The sequence below is a fragment of the Lepisosteus platostomus genome, chromosome 18, assembly GCF_059453375.1.
Source record: "Lepisosteus platostomus isolate fLepPlt1 chromosome 18, fLepPlt1.hap1, whole genome shotgun sequence".
NCBI lineage: Eukaryota > Metazoa > Chordata > Actinopteri > Semionotiformes > Lepisosteidae > Lepisosteus > Lepisosteus platostomus.
This window is the reverse complement of record NC_142628.1, coordinates 11,376,355-11,398,160: the sequence shown is the minus strand read 5'-3', so window position 1 is coordinate 11,398,160 and position 21,806 is coordinate 11,376,355. Positions and strand designations below refer to the sequence as shown.

The window sequence follows — 21,806 nt, the reverse complement described above, 5'->3', positions numbered from 1 at the left end:
TTGCAGTGTCTTGTTAAATGTGAGCTCTAAAAGTTCTGTTAAAGTAACAGAGTAGTTAAGTAAGAAACACATCAGACAAGCACAAAAGGACAATTAATGTGCTTTCCTTCGAGTCAAATGCTTTTAAAAAGTATGCTTTGAATGGATTGGACTGCAGGCCAAGGCATTATTAAACATGACTAAATACAAAGGTTGTAAAGTAAACTCATAAACTAGCAGATAAAACTGTTGTGTAAAAGACAACAAGAGAAGTCATACAGAGTTTTTAAATTCAGCATTGTAGGATGAATGTACTGAGCATGAAGCAGGGTCACTCTAATTCTTGACTGTTCATGCGTAAGCTTTGATTAATATACTGGCTTTTAGCCAGTCTCTAACTTTCCAGCAGACTCTAAGGACACAGTGTGAAACACAGTTAATCTGTTAAGCAACACACATTCATCCATGATATCAACCATTGCTTTATGTTTTTTTTTGTGGGCCACGGTTGACTTTAGGAGGATCATGAATATCAAGATACTTGATTTTACACAACTGAATTAGATGCAGGTGGGAAAAATGCCTTATGAACACTTTGATGACAAGCACCATTTTAATTACAACTGTGTGGGAGGAGGTTCTTTTGAAACTCTGAGCAGCTCAGAGAAACCAAGGGTGGAGAAAGAGTTTATATGGAATTCAGAAAAAAAATTACAGGTCTTATAAACTAGCAGATCTACTCTTAAAATCTTGCTTACACTGACTGACAATTTGCAGCTACACGAGTATGCAGTTTAACAGTTCATATACAGTATTTGTAAGTACAGTAGCATTGATCACCTTCTAACCTGGTCTTGTCAGAGCTCAGAAAACAAGCAAGGCTGGGCTAGGTAATTATTGGGATGGTAACCCTTTACAGAAACTACTTGGTTATTAAAGAAATGAGAAATGGGTGTTAATCCCAGTTTCCTCATTACATTCCATTTTGGACTCCCTGAATTTCTTCCTTAATCTAAAACTGATACATGTTACCTAGATCGATGCTTAACTTCAATAGTGTTTGCAATGGGTTCCTTCCTAAAGTATACTGTATGTAATGCACTTTGGGTTCCTTTGGGGTGAAAGAACCTATGCAAATGCAATCAATTATTTTATTTACTTATTATTAAAATCCAAGTCAAGAGATGAAACTTCCTGTTGTCCTGCACGTTCAATAATGATAGATTACAGGGAGAACTACAGTATGTCATTGCAAAACTTGCCACAACAACAACAACAACAGTTGATTTTTTCTCTCTAAAGTTTAAGCACTTCCCTGATAATCGGCTCATTAGAATAGAAGAGATGTGTGGGAGCTGCTTCAGATGGCACAGTAGTTATGATAGGCAACAAATCTGGAGCTGTTTGGGAATTTGGATTATAACATAGATGATGGCAGATGCCATGAGAGTTCTCACTTAAATTAATTTCTCACATTCATACCTGTCATTCATGAAATGTATTCCACCTAAATCTTTTTCACAATACCATGCAATGTAATGTAAATGTATTTTTTAGTTTTGAAACATAAACTTTTTATGTGTTTTTCATTTTAAAAGGATTTTAATAGGAATTAAACCCTGTCTGAACTACATAAAGTGATACCTATTTCATGTGGGCTAAAAAACTATCACAGCTGGAGCACTAGAGTGCCAGGTGATTTCGCTAAAGAAACAGTCTAAGCTATTTATGTAGGGAGTTTGATAGCTCATGCCAATATTTCCAGTGCATGATAAGAACCCCAGCAGTCAGTATCTCAATTTCTAAATAAAGATATAAGTTATTGTGCGTATTGAGAATTCCAAACAGCTATAATACACAGCTGCCTGAGGATTCAACCTGAGCAATAATGAGCCAACATTCATAGAATAATTTATTGCTACATAATTTGAGGTATGTTATTACCCAATAAAATGACATAAGTTTCCTTTTGGGTCAGTAAAGCACAGAGGTGCTGAGATAGGCCTATGTTAAAATATTTAATACATCCATCCCCTCGTGACAAGACATCTGAAGATCTTTCCTTGTATTCTTCTCTCTACTCAGCTCTTGGTGAAGCTGTAGCTGTTTTTGAAATGCTACAGGAGAAAAACCTTGACTGTAAGATGAATTGTGCCTGAAGTTCTGCAGATATTTTCCTTATTTTTTTATTTTCATTATTATTGCTTATTTTATCACTTTCTCCTGGTGTGGGAGTAACTGTATATTGCCGTGCATTTTTTTATTCCATCTCATTCTATTAAATTATATGAAACTTGCCTTATTTTAAGCACCTTCAAATCTGATTATGTGAATCCAGTCCCATCTTTTGCATTTTACTGAGCTCTAGAACATTCTGTGTAATAGATTTATTTGAATCAATTTAATGTTTATTTCTCAGGAGGCTGAACATGCCTTTGCCAATAAGCAGACTCATATCTTATCAAAAATGGATTGCTTACTGAAGCTTACTGCTTACTAAAGTTCCTATTCATCCAGACCAGTTCCAAATTTGATTTTTGTCCAAAGGAAAATAAAGGAAGGCATCCTAAAAATGTAAAACGAAGGTGAACAACAGTTTCATTTTAACCATAGAATTGTTACATACCCTATAAATAATAAATAATAATAATAATAATAACAATAATAATAATAATAATAATAATAATAATAATAATAATAATAATAATAATAATAATAATACAATCCTTGCTTTTAAATAGTGCTTTTGATTCCAAAGGATTTTTTGCCTTGGTTTTCTTTGAATCGCGTTGGTCGCACGCATAAAGAAAGTTTCAAAACGCCAGCATTATCCCGGCTCCGAGCTAACGCTATCAAACGCTAGTTAACGCATTACCGCGTCTTTATATTAGTACAATAAAGTCGTTTCAGGTGGAGTGGGTGAAACGTCGTTGTGACGACACAGGAACTATAAGTGCGAGTAAGGCAAGCTGCTAAGTAAGAAAGAAGCGTTTTAGCAAGCTGGGGAGTTAAGGTCATCGATTTGTGTGTGTAGATGGCATTGTGCTGTGTATGACAAAGTCAACAATATGACCAATCTCCGAGGGAAAAGATTATTCTGCCTCCGTCGTTTATTCTTCTCCATTATAACGGCACCTGATCACAAGGAGGAGCCGGCGGGGGACAGTTGTTGCGCTACCGAAACGTTTTGGTGAGTGTCTATACCGCACCTGCCTAAGTGCGCCCCCACGGCTATACAGTATACAGCACATACTGTACTGTACCTAGAAAGTTAGCCGCTTACACTAACTTAGAAGAAGTGATTGGCTTTATTGTTGACAAATTGCGAAGGAGTTAGAAAACATTATTTCGTGTGCAGTAATGAAAGAAAACGAGGGGACGATTTAGTTACAGCATTTCGTGCACACGAATTGTAAATCGTTCCCTCGCTATAACTGTTTTTCTTTCCTACTGATGGCCCCTCCCGTGCTCCCTAATTTTGCATTTTCATTGGGAAAGTTCTTAAGACTGTTTCCATTTATTTAGGTAAGAATATTATTATTAATAATAATTGCGTACACTTACTGTACTGTATATAGCGCATTTCAGGACACTCCACTCAAAGCGCTTTACAGGTAATGGGGGACTCCCCTCCACCACCACCAATGTGCAGCCCCACCTGGATGATGCGACGGCAGCCATAGTGCGCCAGAACGCTCACCACACATCAGCTATCATCAGTGGGGAGGAGAGCAGAGTAATGAAGCCAATTCATAGATGGGGATTATTAGGAGGCCATGATTGGTAAGGGCCACTGGGAAATTTGGCCAGGACGCCCAGGGTTACACTCCTACTCTTTTCGAGAAATGCCCTGGGATTTTTAATGACCACAGAAAGTCAGGACCTCGGTTTTACGTCTCAGCTGAAGGATGGCGTCTTTTAACAGTGTAGTGTCCCTGTCACTATACTGGGGCATTAGGACCCACATAGACTGCAGGGTGAGCGCCACCTTCTGGCCCAATTAAACACCTCTTCCAGCAGCAACCTTAGTTTTTCCGAGGAGGTCTCCCTTCCAGGTACTGACCAGGCTCACACCTGCCCAGCTTCAGTGGGTTGCCAGTTGAGTTGCAAGATGATATGTTACTGAATCACTAGAGTTACAGTTAGGTTTAGCAATGCTCTTGTCAAATGGACTTACACTCAAAACAAAACTATTGTTCAGGTTAATAAACAAGAAACCTTGGTAAACTACATTCTTATATTTGGTTCTTAGTTGCTGTGATATACATTCAATTAAAAATACAGGAAACCTGATTAAGTAACAGGAAAATGTGTTATTGCATTATTTATGAAATGACTTTGCACTTGTAAAATCTAGTTCAGTTGTTCTGTCAAATTTGAATAACTATGAAATGTGTCAGCAAATATAACAGGATACTTAACACTTTGACGTTAACTCGCCTGTTTGAGAAAATGACAGGCTGAATGTCAGAGCTTTTGCAACCCTCCTCACGTGAGGAATGTTTTTGGGCACCCAGAGAGTACATATATATGTAAGAGAGTAAACATGGAAGATTAGAATTTGACCTCCAGTAAAAACAGTTACCCATGTTAAGGTTGATTCATTCTTAAAGACAAAAGTCCTTCTTATTAAATGTGAGAATTCTTTTTGAGTAAAGTTTCTGAATAATGCTCATTTAACACAACAACAGCAGTTTATGCAAACAATGTTATTAAGGGATTTTATTGACATCTGTGCTTTGTGGAAAGGTTTAATTAAGCACCTTTGGGGAGTTGAATTAAGATTCATTTCTATTCCTAATTAACCCTACAGACCCACAGTCATTCCATTCTCACATAAATTAAATGCAGAAATATAATTCCTTCCCAAATGTGAGCATAATGGAGATGTGTTTGACTTTTATGGTTCCTAATGATGATATATTCCAAACAAATATCTTTAATGGGAACAAATTCTTTTTTTTCTGTGCAATTGTAGATGGTCTAATTGATACATCATCTTGTGGAATACTATATCATTCTTAATTACTGTATATGAATTTCAATAACCTTGGAAGTGTTGAGTGAAATGAACAAAAATGAACTTATTATATCTATACCATTGCTGTATAATGGTGTTATATTGCATTCTATAATGTTCTACAAAACCAAGTCTCTAAACATAAACTAATTACAAATAAACACTGGTTACACGGATATGTTTTTAAACAATGATCTCCTAAACTTTTCAATACTTAGCTTCATAAAACAAATTCACGATAAAGACTTGCAGTACATAAAGGACAAGGCTTTGAAACACAAGATACTGTTTCAGCACTTTTAACAGGACCACCAGCTGGTCACTTTGCTGGCTTAGGGCTTGATAGATATCCTTCATTATGCTACTAGACAAGCCACCTCTCTTTGAAAGTGAATTTTTGAGATTCAGCCTTTGTATAAATCGGTAAAAGTTTAAATCATCAATACTGCATCCCTCCCCAAAACACACTCGCAGACACCTGCTCTAGCCTCTTCATCTCAATAAATTATGCAAAATAAATTGTTCCCTGAAATGCTATCTACTCAAAAGGACTTACTTGTAAGCATTTAATCCCAGAATCAGTATAGGGTGATTTGGTTTCATGAGGTATTAATTACACGAGTGGGAAATGCAGGAATCACACCAGTCTCCATGAACCTGTGGTCACCCTTTTATTCAGTACACAATTGAAGGGCTAGGTGACTTACTGTATAGCCCCTTAAAGGGTCAGAAAAGTCCATAATCTGTTTTTTAATAAGGTCATGGGAATTCCCACTGATTTTCATTTTGCTCATGTACATACTGTATTTCACAGGGAAATTAAAAAATACTGCAGTCATAATGAAAATGGTAAAATAGACATGCTTAAAAAGTTGTCTAACGTTTTACAGTACTTGAAACTTTATTTGGGTTCTTAAACAGGATAAAAAGTGAAAGGTATGTTTTGTGGAGGAATTAGGTTTGGTTAATTGCTATTAGCGCTACAGAATTCAGACATTTAACAGTCAGATGGTAACAAAACCCAAAATGTACTAAAACTAAACATTCAAACTGCATGCAAAATGATTGCAGGAGATAGTGTTGGTATAAAATATGAGAGATGAAGGTATAATGATTGAATTGCACCAAGTCTAGGAAGGGTGTTACTGTAGATAAAACAAATTAAGAAACATACTGTAACTTCATTCCCATCTCATGGAGCAGACTGTGTGCTAAATACGAATTGTCTAATCTAATACAATGCAAGAAGAGCCCTTGGGTTTTGTGAACCTAATAAGTATGTAAAACACTGAATAGTTTTAGTTCATTTCACAACACAGAATATTAGTTCTGGAGTTAAGTGTAACCACACTTGTTGTCTAGGGACTAGATTGATATATCCTTGTTAAAATGCATAACATTAAACATTTATTTGTACCAGACACACAAAGAGGTTTGTTTAAGTAGGAGAGAACAGGTGAACCTATTTCATCAGTAGGTTTCATTACAATTGTTATTGTAAAGAAGAAAAAGAAATGCATCTTAAAGTTTGCTAGTTATTTATAGTTAATTTGCTATAAAAAGCATAATGTAAATTAATTATACTGTACATATAATGTAAGTTTATGGTTTTAGACTGTAAACCCCATAATAAATCATATACATTTCTGTCTTTTTCAGAATGTTGCATTTGATTAGCTTAGTTTTATGTAACACTTCAGAGAAAAAAAATGTATCAGGCTCTAATGGCCATTTTCCAATTAGGCTGTCTGTATAAATGGAAACTTGTTACAAATTACACATCTGTGTGCTCAACATTTGGCAGCTTTTGGGACTTGACTCATAGATCTACTTTCTTCTAAAGGTATTTTTATTAAATTCTGACATTGCAATCAGAGTCTTTTTTTATTGACATGGTTCTTCCTTTTAGTTCTGTTATGTTATTAAAAAAATGGTCAATAAGTGATTTTGATTATGATAGTGATAATGTTCTAGACTTTATATTAGTCACATATTGTGTTGGCAGAAACCATTTTTGTTTAGTAATGTAAAATCCAGGCAACTTTAAGTAAGGCTGACATGAAATGTCAAAAAACAAAATGTATAACATAAAGCATAATACCACTGGGCACCGTGGGCTTTTTAAGGGATGCTTTCTGTAAAATACATTTCTGATTTACATACTGTCGCAATAAATTTAGCTCAACTAATACTGCCAACACATGTTAAGAATGTGCAAGTATTTAACCTGCTACGTTGCCATCTTGTATTGTCTCTGATTTAGTGTTGTGAAATAAAACCAGGTTCTTCCAATGTGCAATAGCTGTTGAAGTTCGTAGAATTCTCCTCATTCATTCAGACCAGAATTAAAGAATTGACACCTACAAGCTTATATATATATATAAACAACCTTTTCTTACTTGAAACAGTCACCAAAAAATCAATATGATTTGACGGTTTCCCACATTTTGTCATTCTGGAGGGCAATTTTTAGCATTTTATAAATGTTAACATGTGCCTCTCGTTTCTGAGGTTATGAACACTTGCTCTTCCTAAAAGGCCCAAACCACATTATAGAACATATGCTTTTGACCTCGAGCATTGATGCGGCCCATGTGATTACACAGCCATTTAAAAATTCTCAATAAAACAAACGAGCTACAACAACAGAGCACCAATCTATGTGCAGATGGACTAAAGATGATTAACTGTCATAAAGACCTTTTTTTGCTTTCTTTCCAAATATTTGGACCAAAGAATGAATGGTCGGATCTAGGTTATAAGTGTACAGTACATACTGTAGCCTTTGAGATGACAGGTGAATATTTAAATATAAATTTACTGTATTAATTAAAGGTTTCCTCCTGCATGCAGATTTTTGGAAGAAAGAAACTTATATTGAACTATTTGGGGATTCTGACTTATAGGGTATTTAAAATTATAATAGTGGATGCATTTGAATTCTTTAAACCTAGTGCATGCCTTATCTTTACATATACATTTAGAACACAAGACTCCTGTTCTTTGCTACTGCTCACAGCTATCCGCAATGAACATGCATTGTAAGCCATTTGATTGAATTATAATTTAGAATGCAAATCTCTCGAACCAAATATAGTTGTGTTGAAGTTAAGGTAAACCGAAACAACAGAATTTCAGTGTTTGCAACTAAGATAATAAAAGGCTTGTAGAAAGGAATCATGGCAGACATATAGTCCCTGAACATTAATTAAAAAGGAAGGGATTTTATATTTGGGTTGTAGATGCATTGGCATCACCCTAAGCTAAAGCTCATTGAGCTCCAACAGACCAATTATTTCAATGGCAACAGCAGTATTATGAGAACAGCTGTACATCAAAAAATGGAATCCTAGTTTCTGTAATAGCAAAAGCTATTATACCAGTGCTCATTTTCACCTTTTTCACTGCAGTATTTTTTTTCTCCAGAAAGGATTCAAATGAATTTTTATCATGTACTGTATGGTATTATGCATTATACACTTTAAACATATTTTTAAACTCAGAACTGTTCTACTTCCTGCAAAAGAAGAAATATATAATTCAGTAAGGGTGATAATCCGATATTATACAGATATTGAAGAAAAATACAGCAACATACAGTAACAATGAAAGAGCATAATAAATAATATATTGCATTGTAACAAAGATTTTCTTTTTATTTTGGGATTATTCCTTTAATGACTGAAATTAGTCACTGATGTTTAGTGTCTTGTCCAGTTTATAATTAAATTTTAATTATAATTAAGTTGTTTATAATCCAAGGAAAACAAGCACATGTAGCACGATCATATGGCAAACACTCAGAATTTTATTTGTGACGGTAGTTAACTATTTGCGCCTAATTACAAAAGCAATTTGAAATTTAAATGGTAGGTGATTAATGTGTGTGGAGAAGAAATGGTGGTCTGACATATTTTAAAAATGTAATTAAACACAGAAGTTATTGTGCAGTGCACAACAGAAAATGAGACTTGCAGAACCAGCAAAAAGTAATTAAAACAGAAAATTCAAAGAATTTCAACACCAACCTATTCCGGAACATCTCTCAATGAACTAAATGAATGGTCTGAAAAAAATATCCTGACGCACAATTATTTCCTCAGAGCTTCTGCTTCTGCTTCTCAAGACCAGAACATTTTACTCTGAAGCACGAGCTCAACGAAGGCATTATAGGAGTATACAAAATCCTCCTAGAACGTAATTGTTAACTGATTTTTTTTAACCACAAACATAAGCATTTCAAGGGATAATTGCTTATCCTACAAAGCCGTTATGGCACACTTAGAACTGTGCTTGCTAACACATACAAAACAACAATAATAATGTTACAAGAGTTTTCCAATGGATGTGGTCATAGTTCCAATACAGGAGTGAAAATTAAATGCAGGCATTCCACAGTGGATTCCACAGTCTATATTATCATATTATATGAGTAAATATTGGATCAAATTATGGTGACAGTATCTTTCAATGCTTGGAGAACAATTAAAGTATAGTTCTCCATTTATTGGTGTTGAGCAGAAACATAACATTACTAGGAGAGCTCAATGAGGTTTATGTCAATAAAGGAAAAAAAAGGAGCACAACAGGACTTTTTGTTAACTTAGTAGATTACAATGACTTGCATCTTGAATCTTAGTCTGTTTTTTATTTATGCAGCATCCCATGTGTACAAATCCACTGCAGTGGGGCCAGTGCTCCACATTATTTATAAATATACATGAAATAGAAGAAAATAAATAACTATAGAATACATAATACCCTTAAATGAGATCTGTCCGTGCTTTTGAGCATATTTCTAATTCCGTACAAGCTTTAGTGTTCAATACTGCAACAAAAGCCAACCACAAGCAAGGGACTCAGAACCAAATCGTACCAGTCATCTAATCAGAATATCAAGTTATTATCTTTGTATCTCCAGCGTGTGATTTATAACTGACAGCGATTGTATAAAATAGCCCTTGTAGATTTGCTAGAGGAATATCTCCAGTGTTTCGGAATGCCATTTCTATTCCAATCAGGTAGTACTTTGCAACAGAAATACATAATTAGCATTGCACTGGCATGAATAACTGGCACACTCCATAAACAGCGTGTTCTAGGACATAAACCCAAGGTTAATGAAATGGCAATATTGACAGATATGTTTGGAGGTTTTTCATCTTTATTATTTCTGTGAGTGATTTCAAACTTCCCAGATTATTTGGAATTCTACATTGCAGGCACTTGAATATGAAGTATGCTGAATTTGAGTCATTTGTCAGTCATTTTCATCAAATTTAAATATTACATTCATTTTTATTCTTTCGTCTCTTGCATACACATGCTTTCTGCTGACAGATAAAATGTTTATGTGGAATAAATCCAGCTTTAATTACCTTGACTGAATTAATAAGGAACTCTCTAATTATCTCCTATTTTTCCCTAGGTGAAACACATTTGATCTTCACCATATGTCTATTCACTTGGTATTTTTCACTTCAGCAGTTTTAAATCTAAACATTTTTTTTTCTGAAGCCACTCAGGTACTGCACAGCAAACAGTGCTTTAATTGAAAATTCTCTGTGACGGAAATGGTAAACTCTATTAACTCTTGTGTCCTTTGGAGACTGAGACAGATTTTCACTTCAACTTCTTCATAGTCTCTCTGAAATTCAACACAGTTCTGATCTGAAACAATATAGAATAGTCTTCACACTATTTTCCTACCATCCAAAGTTCCGACATCTGAAGAGAGAATTAAAAAAAGTCACAATCCAGCTTTTCTCAGGCATGGTACACAAGCTGAAATTCAACCTGAAAACGTGTTGTTGTAACTGTTAGCAGCTTAATTAATTTCACAGTATCCAATTCAAATCTGATTTCCTATAGTATAAAAGAACAAGATGCAAGTATACTTTGCAGACAATCAATATGAAAAGGTTTCTTGTGAAATACCTATACAGTACATCACGATCACTACTTCTATTGGATAATGCAGTGTGTGAGGTCTGAACACATTTAGACGTGACTCAACACTGGTCCGTCTGTTTTGTTTAAAGGGCAGGAGATCTACCAATCTTCATTGTGGTGGAGGTTATCTATTTAAATGAAAAGTACAACAATGTGAGGATAGAGTCCATTTTCTAAAAGCATTATACTGGACAAATTGGCCGTGGTGTGAGTGTGTGTCTGTGTGACTGTCAACCCCTACCTTGTGCCTGCTGCTTACCAGAATAGGAAGAAGCTTTTAGAAAATGGATGGATGGAGGGACAGAGACCATGAATATGATTCCTCAAAATCCCGAAGAAGCCTTAACGTTCTTTCTTCTTTAGAGAATGGGCAATTCTGCTTCTTTATTTGCAGCTCACACTCTGCTGCAGCTCCCCTCTGCAACCTTTTCAGATACAGAATCAGGCAGCTCTGTTTTGATTTGATGAGTCTGACTGGCAGGGTGCATTTCTCATACAGAGCTCTACCAGTGCCATCAAGTTATATTACAAAATTGTTTAATGACGATTTTGCAAACATGCAAGGATCTAGGCTATGGATCATATATATGTATATATTTAGTACATTCACATGCAGTATAAAAAAATTTAGAACAGCACCTAAAATCTTTCTTCAAGGCCTACTCAGAGGACATGGTCCTCTGGGGGTTCTCCTCCAACTAGACAAATAGAAGAATATAGTCAGTTTACAACGACCTTCGGGAAGTTGAAAAGGTAAAGTGTGCTAAAGAAATATGTCATACAGATGGGGGTTACACTTCCTCACTCCCTGTAAAACGCTTTGAGTGGAATGTTCAGAAAAGCGCTATAGTATTATGATGACGATGATGATGATAATGAGTATACGTATGTTAGCCAGTGGGAATAGCTTCATCCAAAGAAGCAAAACGTTTGATAACGGCAGAGGTAAGGCAGCGAATCTAGTTCCCGGAAACTTTATTAACAATATAGAAAGAGTTCTGGATGTTGCAAAATAAATATTCATAAGCTATCCCATAAAATGTGTAATCACTTTCACTCTTAATGAATACCCTCTAGCGTGAATGAGCATGCAATGAGCTTGCATTGATAGAAAAGTGAAGTTTAATGTTAAAGGCATTTAAAATTTGTATTGCATGACGAAAATTAGGAGAAAATACTGTTGGAGGCATAGGATACCGATTTGTAATTCTGTCTATATGAATTAGTACAGTACCAGCACTCGGCTCTTTACAAGATATATCAACAATCACAATAACAGTCATAATATAATCATATTAAGATCATTACATATGATGTTTTTCTTCTGTTTGTTTTCATTACAGAGTATGATTATGTTTTATTTTTTGATGCTTGACATACTTATAATAACTGTGGTGTCATACAGAAATTATCCAATAAATGCCAACAACCTGCATTTTCAATTAAAGTTTACAAGTTTATCTGCTCCGGCAGTTCTAATACTGTATCTGCAGCTTTCAAAACATAGCAGGACGATGATCTCCAAAGGCAGATTTTCCACATGAATCAATTCTGAGGTCTGACAAATTTGTAGGGAGTGACTAATGAGCAGCTTATGTGTGCCATCTCACACCCATCCAAAGAAGAGGCTTGGATACAGACTTGCTTGTAAATTAATTCTGTGACTAAACAAGGTGACAAGAGTGGCTGAGCAATGACCTCATAAAACTGTCACCTAGGCATTCTATTATACTGAGGAATATGCACATTAAAATATAGTCATGGAAAATATTACAGAAAAGAGTCTTTCTAAATGACTCTATCAAGTGTCAAATGATGAATAACTGGTAGCGCAACCTGAATGAAATATATTGTTAAATCCCACCCCTCAAAATAAAAAAATAAACATGAAAGATGGGTCCTGTTTATTATAGTCAGCTTAGTTTACCATTAGCGCAGTTTGTACCTTGTTTCAGTTTCTTTTCCTAGACAGGGCTGCGTTCTGAGATTTCCTCAAAAACCAATTTTCATTTATATTTCCCTAAGGCACGGTATGCCTCATGTAGCATCCCACATTTGGGCTTTCTCAAAATCTTCCTCAATGTTCATGGGGCTATGTGCTGTATCTTCAAATATCAGTGTACACATCAGGGAGAGACCCAAATATATAAAGGGTCACTTTTAGTTTAAACTGCTTTACCAATATGTTCATCATGCAGCACTCTAGAGAGTTAAAATGGATTTCAAAAGATTTGAGTCCCGTTCAAAATTTGCTCTACTTTCTTTTATCTGAGCATATAGAATATACTTGTTTTATGAGAAAAGGTAATGAAGAATGGCTTTTTAATCCCCCCTTTTGTAAAGTTTCCTCTCGCATGCTCAGATTGTGATACACCCCCAGTAAGCCTACAGCATATCACAGAAAGAAAATTATAAAGTGATCAAAAAGCTTTTCAAATCTGGACTACCATGTACTAGAGCTCAATCAGTAGAGGCATTCACTCTGTGCAGGTTGAACTGTATCATACAGGTGTGTGTGTATTATATCAGTAGCCCACGAGTTGTGTCACAGTCATATGTATGTTAATTAAGTTTATTAAAGCAGAGATTAGTCTAAAAATTAAGTGAGAATTCAACTCAACTTGAGTAGCTTTCCAGATTCCTGGTACTCATCCAATTCCACCAACTTCAGTAACACCGAATAGAATTTGTGACACTCTTGCTCAGTGTGTAGCAATGTTCTCTTTGAGAGCGTTAGTAAGTGAGTGGTTGCCAACAGTAGCTTAATGGACAAATGTCTGCAAATGTTTCTACTGGATATGAACAACATCCCACTGACTAACAAACTTTGGCACTGCAGGAAAGAAGTAGTAAGTGAAAAGAGCACTGAGAGTTTGAAATTCCTTTCTTCTTAGTTAACTCGATCTCTGTGGTGTGCTCTTTGTGTAAATACACAATAGAGCCAATTGAAAGAAGCTTACTTTATGATGTTAATGCTGCAAAGCATGTTTATTTTGTCAGGGCATGAAGCTACAGTATGGAGTGGGAAAAATTCTGACTACATTTGAGGACACAACCCTAAGCAGGTTGTGAAAATGTCTTATTTTTATGACTATTTGATTCCACTAACTTTTACAGAGTAACATTTACAACGAATTTAAGCAAATTAATTTAAAGTCTGAAATTTATTGGAACATGTTTATGAAAGGCCAATATAAATTTGATATTTAAATCACAATACGAGAAATAATTATCTTTGTGTGTAGTGTGCAAATTCTGACTGAATGCCTCCTTCTGCTTATTTTAGACAAGAAAAGTGAACTATCAAAGGAACAATGAATGTATTCAAAAGAAGTTCTTCCTGAAAAAAGGCAAGTAAATGCTTCCAGCATTAATACATTATTCACCTTCTGAAAATACCCTAAACCTTTTAATTCTTCACTATAATTAAAGAGAGCTGAGAGCTCTCTTGAGAGAGAGCCATTGAACTCATATTCATTATAGAACTGAAGTTTCCCACCACAAACAGTATACCTAATCTCACTAACTGGCAGTTTCCACCAAAATAAGAATTTATTTCTGTTGGGGTCAAGAGCTGCTCCAGGCTACAAAATTGAGTCAACTTTTCAGCTGCTCCTTAATAATTAAAAATTTGGACTAAGAAGGTGTCCATGACAAGGGTTTGAAAACAAAATTAGTCATTTTACGGTATTCTCCTTTTTTCATATACAGTACAGTTAGATCTGCATTTCAAGGGAGTTTAACAGGCTCTCAGTCCCCTAGCATGACAGAAAAAATGACAGGTCAATAAATGTTTATTATGCCACCCGTCCATTGTTAAGGGACTGTGCTTAAGCTTTCAGATTTTGAAAGATTGCTGTGGCAACTTGTAGGAACTATGCTTTCAAAGAACAAAGGTTGTGCAACATATGTTGTTCTTCAGTTAACATAATACACTATACTTCCATTGACTTCGATGACAGCTAATTTTTCTAAAAGGTTTGTATTTGTTGCAACAGGACAAAGTTATTGTGTATTACAATTCTTAAAAATGATGAGCAAAAACACTCTACCTTTTAATAATAGGCTCTTGTATTGTGCTCTCCATCCTTAAGATCTACAAAACTACACACAGATATAGTATACATATTATCCATCTACAGAGATTGTAGATGATTTCACTGTAGAGGAGATTCCATACGCTTCTGCTGTCGGTTAACTGTTTTGCTTTTCTGTAGAGCTCGGTTTAAAAGGAAACTGAGCTTCGTGTAAGTTTTGGGTTCAATGATCTTATGTAGGTCATGGTACCTAGGCACTTTCTCCATATGTTCTGGGGAAGCTCCAAAGAATATCCATGCTCCTGAGAACTGAAATCTGGGAAGGATGACAAGCCTTTTTTCTCAGCCTTTTCAAATCATCATAATCATTCCTGACTTCATTTCTCCAACATATGTACTGTATATATTGTACACAAATCCCTTTTCTTTTCACAGTCCACCTCACGTACAGTATTTTCCTCCACCTGTGCAGCTTCCCCTTGGTTAACTCCCCCAGCCTCCTGATTCCGTGGCCAGGGGTCTGTTCCTCAGCAACACAGGATAAGCCAAATTTCACTATGCCTACATATCTCGCAACAGGTGACCTTGATTAAAATCACCTTCTTTTTCCTTACCATGCAATTATGGCTGTTGTTGGTCAAAGGTACAATAATACCCAGCTGATTCAGCTATGTCTCAAACCCGACATCATTTCTCAGTGTAATACACATCACGCTATTTCAGCTGAATGGCATCCTATGTGTGGTTTGAAGCCTAAAGAAAGAGAATGGCAGTTCTCGGAGGCTACAATCACAAGAAAGCTGTGATAAAAGGCAGTTCTTCACATGTTACTAGGAATAGGGCTATAAAAAATGATTCCTAATGGTTGGAACGGTTGGCAGTTTTTTTAAAAAAAAATAAAAACATGTTGCAAAGACCAAGTGGAATGTACAAAAGAAGCATATACATTGGTTGCATGGTACGTGAAACTCTGAATACACTTAATTGTTTTCCTGACTGCACTTCTTAAAGGGTTTGTTATTCAAAATTTTAATCAGAACTATCTTTAGAACAAAGAGGTGTGATCATGTATTTAACAATGCATTTTGAGTCCAGTACAGGAGACTAGTAGGATTTCGGATTGTATTTTGTAGCTGTTCTTAGCAGAATTTTTTTTCTTCTAATTACGTCTGTGTAACCTACACATCACTATACAGATACTAATGTTCATGACAGCATATTTGGCATTTTTGAAAGAATTAATGAGCTGCTTCATGTGACATCAGTGCAGGAACTATTGGGGTTTAAGAAGATGGTGTCATTTCTTAAAAAGCATATGAATAAGGACTGAACTTATTGTGTATGAAATCTTCATGCACTGCGCATTGGGGTTATGGGAATAATATGGGTATGAAAGTCATCAAGGAAAAGTATAAATTAATGAACCAGAAGAGGACATTCTTAAGTTTAAAATCATTACATTTGTTTCAGAATGTTTCAAACACAAGTCCTGCAGCCCTTTAAAAAGAACTGTTAAAGCAGCACAAATAAGCCTGCTGTTTAAGGTTTGCTTGCTTGGTAGATGTGGTTCAGCAGTTCAAACGCCTTTTGGCATGTTCAGCTTTGACTGTGCTTGTGACAGATGTGAGAGATTTAAAAACTCCAATTTTTAATGAAAGCCTACCAAAAACACAGACTCTGTAGCCCTAGCAACTGACTACCCTCCTGTATGTTGTTATTGCATCAAGATCAATTCTTGCTACATACAGTATTGAAATGCAAAAAGACAAGCTTCAAATATATTACAAATATACCATGTTGCTAAATACTATACTGTGGTGTTTTTAGAAATGCAAAAGGTGTGTAAATTATAGCACTAGTTAATATATTGTAAACAATAATTTAGCTATTAATATGCTTTTTTCAGTTTAACATTGGAACTGTAGTTCTCAATGAACAGAAGTCCAAACAGGTTGTTGTAATATAAACAACCTATTCAATTCTTTAAACTGCCATATGAGAAGTAAAAAAAACAGTCAATACTTAACCTCAAGGCTCATTAGGCAAGAGCTGATTCCAGCATTAATAGCATTAAAGGGGAATTGCGATGCTGTTATTATATTTCGGAGTTAGAAAGAATTGGCATTGATGAGAGCATTTCAAACCACAATGAAAGTAAAATGTACACAGTAATGTGAATAGGAGGTTTTACACATCACAACATTGATGACATTTCCAGGTATGTGCAGTGCCATATTCTGCAGTTCAGAAAGAGGCAACAACACCTCAGGTAAGGTGAAGCAGCCTTATTACATTGTGAACAAACAAGCTTGTGAATACATCTTTTAATCCAAAAGAAATATTGGTCTCTTCTTTGAGATGGTTTTGTCAACACATACTACTTGTTAACTTTGCATGCAGACCACATTGGAACATTTGTGTGGTGAAATTTCTCACTTTTGCCCGTGACGTAACCAGGGGTTTTCGAGAACCAACGAATAAACAGTACTATCACAAAGTTCACGAATTAGTGCTTAATTTAGAATTTGTAAAATTTTGCAATACCGTCATTTAATTTTGTTACCAAGATTTTATAACCGGTCTGGGAAATTAGGAATGCAGTTCCCTTTTGGTTACACAGGGGGCTTGACTCCAACCCATTTGGTAAAACGCCAAACTCAAGCATACACCAAACTGCAGTATGTATAGTGTGGATTTGCACCCACAACCATTGAATTAGAAACAGACTAATTTAAATAGAGCTCTAACCACTATTCTATACTACACCTTTACTAAGTTGCTACAGAAAAAAGTCACAGGAAATATGCCCCTAATGAGGAACAATTATGGCCCTGAGCACAGAAATTTTAGGTATTACACAGTCAGTTATAGCCTACTACATTAGTAATTTATTAAAATCACTGTTTCAGCCTGTATCTTTTTTCTGTGTGGTGAGCATCAGTCTATAGGAAGGTCTTGTGCTTGCTGTTAATGAGACAATGTAATACACTAAAGAAACAGCAGTGGATTTTTTTGAAGAAATTTGAGAGAAATACAGGAGGAACTGTTCCATGATTTAACAAGAAGCTCTAAAATGTTATGTTCTGTGAATGTCAACACAACTCAAATGCCTCTAGACATGGATACATATTAGCATGTCAACCACACAGTACTAATCGGATCATGCTACTTGAATTCATACAAGCATTTATTATATGCAAGAACATGAATTTGAACAATACCAATAGCATTTGTTGTATTACAGTATATATACCAATTATATACAGTAGTTTATTGTAATGAACTGATTAAAGTAACACAATGAAATGATTGTTAAAGGTTTCTTCAATACATGGCTTGATATGAGCCAACAGAGATATCTTGAGGCTGGCAGACTGAATTACTGGCAAAAAAATGGGTTATTGAAAATACACCGCTCTAGTCATTACGTTCAGTATACAGGTGGTGCTTTAATTGGAAACGCTAAACAATGTTACAACAGGGTGCATTGTGTTATTTCTTTCTGCCTTTGCATTGTTGAGTATTTTTTGTATAACATAAATTGAAATTCTCCGTCTAGAATTCTGTCGATGCTGTAACAATCCAGCAGTATTCGACAGTAGATTTAAGAATATGCATATATTAAAGGGAAATTGCAAAAAATATTCAATATTGGCTTGAGAACTTGAAATTACTGTCACAGGAAGATGAACATCTCACTCAAGAATAAAAGTGAAACCAGGCAGTGATATACTTTGTAAAATATGATGGAAAGTGGAAAATTATTTTTAAGGAAACTGATATTTTAACTGGCACATCAAGTTCTGTTGGAACTGATAAATAAAGCCAACATTAGCTGTTTAGTACATGAAGATTGAGTCATTTCTGCATGATCAGTAGTGCTTGTGGGTGAATTATGTGGGAGTTCTTGTCTCAGAATAATATCAGCTAAGTGGGTGTGACTAGTTGGATTTTAGATTTTAGATTTTTAGATTAAATTACCAAAAGCATAAATGTACAATTAAGACGTCTAAAAATAGTTAGACGTACTTGTATGCCTTATACCAGAGCTGCCTCTGATATGAATGACTAAAAAACATGTAAACAAATGTTTTGCTTTGCCACCTGCTAACACAGCCTTTCCTGTCTCTATTTTCCCTGTTTTGGGACAGAATTATTGTTTTCTGTTCAATCCAAACTGTAGATGGTAAATAGTTTAAAATTCAGGATCTGGTTTTACCCCATTAAAAATAATTAATTCTTAAGAAGTTTATGCTAAAGCATAACATACTGTATATACAGCATACAGTAAAAACAAGAGGTTTTTATTCTAAAAGAATAGCTGTTACTCAGCTAGTTTAAAATAATCCAAACACCCTCTTTTATATTGAGGTCAAACAGCAATTCAGACAGATGACTCTTTTCTAGTGTTCGTTATGAGCAGATGGTAAAGAAAGGCTACCATGGGATTTCGGACTGTACAACGGATATTGATTGTACAACAGGTGAGGCTCAGTACTGCAGGATTAATTGGTTTATCATCAGCTCGTTGCGATCACTTTAGGTTCTTGCTACAATCTGAGGCATAATGGTATTTGAAGTGTTTTTTAGCCATTCCATCTCTTATCTGTGATCTAGATGTACTGTACAGTACATCTGTTACTGCGGCTCTTTTATAGTATTAAAAAAAATCTGCCTTTAAAAATGATTTGATTAGACTCAATATGAATTCAACAATACACAGAAATGTAAACACAGCAGAGGTTTTGTTAAATAACATGTTTGACTTACACTATGAGTGCAAAGTATTGATTCTAAGTTGCATTCTTCTTAGAGAAGATTTTTTTAAAGAAAATTGCAATTGTATATAATAAAAAGCACCCTGAAGGACAAAGATAGTATTTTAATGTTTTCCGGGAATAATAAAAAGGTGTAAATGTGCCATTTGCTACAATAGTTGCAAATGACTCGTGCATTCAGCTGTTCTGTATAAGCAGTTCTTTTATCCTAATTATGCAGCACAAACAGCCTGAGCATGAAACTGGATTGTTTTGGAACAGAGACCTGGTAAGCCTTAATTAAAAGAAGAAATTCAAATAGCTACTGAGATCCTCTTGAAACACAAAAGCTGCAATTGATATTAATGGGGGCAGCTATCAAGTGTGACATTGTCAACAGGAGTTGGACACAAAATGAACATAAGATTTAAAGGATGCCTGCGGTTGTTTTGACACAAGTCCATTGTAAACAGCAATGCTTGTGTATATTGCAAAATTATCCTTATGAATATTTATATGTGACATCTTGTCACTCTGTATATCTTTCATATCCTGAACTTCTTTTTCAATTTAATAATGTCTTGTATAATGTCAAGACTTGCACAGAGATGATGGACTTACTTAGGACTCAGGACTGGAAAACAGTTTGGAGCAATTCAGGAGCAATCTACTGTAAATTTAATGCACTGCAAATGTTTTGTTAATCTGCAGGACATCAAGAGAAGTTGCCACATGAATGGCATAGATGAAGTTACTGTACAAACACAGGAGAGCTTCCATGTTGCTGAAAACAAAAAAGACAGCATGAATATATATTTGGATGGTTATCCTTGAGAGATAAATACTGTATCTTAGTGGCTGGATAATGGGCAATTAAAGCAGACATGAAGGCTGTTAGAACCTATAATTTCACCCTTTTATATGTATATATTGTTAAATATTTTTAGACAAATATATGTTCATTTTTCAGCACTCAGTCATTATGAATTTATTTTTTTCTAAAAAGATGTAGTCTCTAATAGCCCTCTTCATCTTCCCTTGAAACCAATTATTTCAAAGCTGCCTCTTTTCTCTTCTTTTATGTGTCTGCTTGCATACTTGTATGCATGTTTGCATTTGGTATGCAGCTCCCTTTTAAGTTCCTATATGTACATGGATCTTTCGAGGAAAGGCAGATGAACTGCTGTAACCTACCATTGTACTCCTTTGCTTTCTGATATCCGTCATGGAGCCATCCCTCTCCTAGTCTTCCGTTTGATCCATCTGGTGGAACGGCTGGACTCTGCTGACCTGACTGGGTTGCAGAAAGGGTGTTGCTTCATCCCTTGCAGCACACCAGCATCTCACACCATCTGTTTTCTCTCTGTGCATCTTATCTGCATTTCCTGGTGGAACGCTTTTGATGAAAAATTAATTAAAATCAGATTTAAGAGCATGAGCAGTATTCACAACTGCAAAGCAGTCATAATAATAAAAAAAAAGAACAGCGCACTCTTTCTGTCTTTGCAAGAGCACTGCTTCTGTAAAATGTGTTGGTTGTTATTTCTGAAAGGCTCATTGTGCTGCAGTCTAAAAAGGTCAGAAGATTGGACCAGCACAGCTCTCACCAGACGACTACTGTGCAACTCCCTCTTGAGCTGCCTTTTAGTCAATACAAGCTGGGGTTCTCATCTACAGTTTTTGTAGGCCACAGTACAGGATTTCACTGTCCCTTTTTAATTATACACTTTGCAATTGAAATTGAATTTTCACTGTTTGAAATAGGGACATATTAGTGCAATTAATATTCAGTTGGAAAAGGAATCCTTTTTCACTGGTCTTAAGCTACAGATGTTTCAAAGAGATGCACAACTCGAACTAGACTGTAGTCTTTGTGGGATGGACACCTGCAGTGCAGTATGCTGTGCGTTCTTTGTGCAGTTGTTTGTGACAGACTATGGATGCTACATACTGTAGTAAATGGCGATGTGTGATTAAGTGTATTGGGTATTAAGAAATGTGTTTTGGAGATTCAGAGTTGAATAAGAGAAGAACCTACAGTATCTGGTCCACAAGTAAAAA

General features: G+C 35.5%; 1 protein-coding gene across 1 annotated transcript in view; it reads right to left on the bottom strand.

The window, feature by feature from the left end:
- chst1 (carbohydrate (keratan sulfate Gal-6) sulfotransferase 1) overlaps nt 1-21,122 on the bottom strand; it is a 39,197-nt gene extending 18,075 nt beyond the window's left edge. The window contains exon 1 of the mRNA XM_088612059.1: nt 20,940-21,122. The gene's annotated coding sequence lies outside the window, so the exon portion shown is untranslated. The remainder of the gene's footprint in view (nt 1-20,939) is intronic.
- Between the last annotated feature and the right edge of the window lie 684 nt (nt 21,123-21,806).